The following is a 2053-nucleotide window of genomic DNA, read 5'->3' on the forward strand; positions in this document are numbered from 1 at the left end:
CAGTATCAATTTGCGCTGGTACGCTGATGGGAGACTGGGCATTTCTAATCTCTCTCTGCAAGACACAGGAGAGTATTGGTGTGCAGTTATTGACTATGATTATCAGTGTATGTTTTCAAGCAAAACCCTCCTAATGCACAGAGACCCCTTTGGGGTTTACTCCACCTTGTACGCAGTGAGGTGCTCAGCGCTCAGCGTTCTGCTGCTGCTGCTCTGTGTGGCTGTGGTCACTGTGACCCTGAGGACCAGAGGGGGGGACACTTAATATGCATCTGTTCTCATGTATATATCATCATCCTCTTTAATACAGTGGGTCATAAACAGGATTTAAAACACTGGATGTTAGACATTCATGAAAATCACAAAAATAAAAAAAAGATAGAGAGATTACAAAGACAAACGCCCAAATGTAACATCGTTATTATTATTATTCTTGATAACTGTGTTAACAACTTAAAAGTCTAAAAGGTGAAACTTAAGATAGGGAATAAAACGACGCATAATACTTGAAAAAAGGCTTTGAATGTTGGAATTTTTAAGAAATATATTTAGAATATAACACATTTTATTACGTATAAAAAATATTATTTTAAGTTGTATATATATTTTGATGGTTTTGCTATTGTTGTAAATACATGTGATTTTAGGGTTCACTGCTTTTTGCTGCACCATGTGTTTTTGATATATATCTTTTAACATTTCACTTATCAACCTTTAAACGTTGCTTTAACATCACATGTTTTAAATCCACTAATATAATCTTGGTGTTATTATACTGATGTTTTATTTCAAATCAAATTATGAAGTGATCTTTTCTGTTTTATTAAATGTGCAAAAATGTGATTTGGCTTTTATGCATTTATGATGTTTGTATCTTCCTTGTTGTCAGCATTATATCATTTTGTATAATTCCTTGATCTATATATATATATATATATCAATAATCAAGTGTGTGTGTAATAAAGGTTACGAATAATCAATAAAATCTGGGAGACAGTTTTTGAATTTCTTTCTGATCTTAACCCTTAAATGGGCATTATAACATTATGTACAATTAATTGATTGCTATTTTCCACATTTCACACATATATCACTGTTATTAGAAACTATTTTACACATTAATACACCTCTATTACACTGTAATCAAACCAATTATACTGCGCCCCTTTTACACATGGACACAGCCTGTAAAATGACTGTATCCCCAAATATACAGAAACCATTTAAGGGTTAAAAATGACATACCACATGTCAGGGAATAATTCTGTATACATGTTTACCTTTCGCCCTCTGACGCAGCATGCTATCTCCCTTAAGGAGGGGCTGCCCTAGCATTTTGTTGTTGTTACCAGTTTGTGACCGGGCAACTCTCGGTCAGAGATAGTTATTGTTGTGGGACACCAGGAACACATCCTTCTCGGGGTGTAGATGACCTCGAGCCATAAGCGACAACAAACGTGATTCAGTGTCCCTCAGCTATTTAGTCTATTGAAGAATGTTGATTATTACACTCTGAACTAGTTCAAACCTGGAGCTACAGGAGGGGTCTTCAGAATTGATTGTGGCGTCTCATCCGTGTGGTCAGACCGTGGCCCGTGACATGTCTTGTGAATTCTCCGGCCGAAGCTCCAAATAAACCGTCAGTGTTTGCCATCAAAGCTCCAGCTCTCCTCGTGTCTCTCTCCGAGTCCTGTTTCCAAATGCTTCAGAAGTTTCCCCCACACCACACGACTCAAAAGTACTTTATATTGAGGGCTATTTTAAAATCAGATCAAGGCACAATATGTGTTATTCGTCCTTCACTGTTAATAAATAAGTAAATATTTAATGTATAACTGTATTTAAAATCAAATCTATCACAATCCAATTTAAAAAAAAAGACCAATAAACAAAAACTTTCTGAGATGTATCGACAAATGACAATAAAATAAAAATGATTTATTCACCAAGTGTTTCATATTAACAAATAAAGTGCATAGCGTACAAAAGAGAAAACACATTAGATGATACAGAATTAATTGAGAATGAACAATATAAAAACAACTCTGGACAG

The 2053-nt window shown here is 35.1% G+C and overlaps 1 protein-coding gene across 1 annotated transcript in view; it reads right to left on the reverse strand.

The window, feature by feature from the left end:
• Positions 1-1921: 1921 nt before the first annotated feature.
• The window catches only part of mcm8 (minichromosome maintenance 8 homologous recombination repair factor), a gene marked incomplete at its 5' end in the record, with an annotated part of 12022 nt that continues 11890 nt past the window's right edge, over positions 1922-2053 (reverse strand). The window contains 1 exon segment of the mRNA XM_034135896.1: positions 1922-2053. This exon segment is cut by the window's right edge and continues 676 nt beyond it.

This window comes from Trematomus bernacchii, unplaced genomic scaffold (genome assembly GCF_902827165.1).
Source record: "Trematomus bernacchii unplaced genomic scaffold, fTreBer1.1, whole genome shotgun sequence".
Taxonomy (NCBI): Eukaryota; Metazoa; Chordata; class Actinopteri; order Perciformes; family Nototheniidae; genus Trematomus; species Trematomus bernacchii.